This window comes from Cebus imitator, unplaced genomic scaffold (assembly GCF_001604975.1).
Source record: "Cebus imitator isolate Cc_AM_T3 unplaced genomic scaffold, Cebus_imitator-1.0 Scaffold412, whole genome shotgun sequence".
NCBI lineage: Eukaryota > Metazoa > Chordata > Mammalia > Primates > Cebidae > Cebus > Cebus imitator.
In genome coordinates this window covers 729,953-730,951 of record NW_016107727.1, presented here as the reverse complement: position 1 = coordinate 730,951, position 999 = coordinate 729,953, and the positions used below count along the sequence as shown (strand labels likewise).

At 38.4% G+C, this 999-nt stretch overlaps 1 pseudogene; it reads right to left on the bottom strand.

Annotated features, from left to right (window-relative positions):
• Positions 1-577: 577 nt before the first annotated feature.
• Positions 578-882, bottom strand: LOC119468324 (annotated as a pseudogene).
• Positions 883-999: the final 117 nt, after the last annotated feature.

The window sequence follows — 999 nt, the reverse complement described above, 5'->3', positions numbered from 1 at the left end:
TTTGTGTAGAGTGACGGACTATGCAGCAACGCTGAAGGAGCACATTTTCTCTGCTTAGGAAGAAGAGGATTAGTAGACATAATTGTGTTTGTCAAGAGAAATTTGTAATCAAATGATCAAAGTAAGATGAATGGCCCCAAAACCCGTATTTTATTGACCCTGTTATTTTCCCACAGAGAATCTTAGAAAGATGTCACGTTTTCTTTTAATGAATGAGATGACCCCGCTTGTATCCCTGAATCATTCTTGGGAAAAACAACAGAAATAATTGGCAGTCACACTTCTAAAATAAAACAGTCACTACCTTCAGCCCACACATTCACACCCTCATCTGCCTGTTCAATGGCTGTCAGTTCTGTAAAGTCCCCTCTTCTTCTACTCTGTTATTACCATGAGAATTGAAATTTTCAAGCAGAAATAAAATCAAGTTGTAAATAAGTGAGTGGCGGCCCAAAGAGTGCCCTTTGAGCATGATATCCAATTTTCAATCACACTGCAGAGATACAAGGATAAACCACCATTTTGGTTCCTAAATTTTATTCAAGAACTCATACTAAATATTCCAGATAAGTGAAATTTAACCGTTGTTTTCCTCCTCTTCTTTGTCCTGGTTAATTTGGAAGTATCAAAATTCATAACTCTCTTTGCTGTTAGCATCTACATGCAATCGATCTTGCTCTTCCTCCTTTAGATGGTCACCGCCCCTCCCCAAGGTTCCCAGATTTTCGTTCTCTTTGATCCTTTCTTGTAAAAGCTGTTCAAAATTGACAGCATCCATGATTCCATCTTCTATGGGATGGGTGCAATCAAGAGTGCATTTCAGAATCTGCTTCTTTTTTTTTTTTAGCCCCCCTTCACCACAAGCTTTTTCAAGGGTGGCATGGCAGTAGAGGAAGCAGAATTCCAGATATCTCTAACATAAGGATTTTCTTTTCATTGGATGTATACCCAGTAGTGGGATTGCTGGATCATATGGTGGTTTAATTTTTAGTTTTTTGA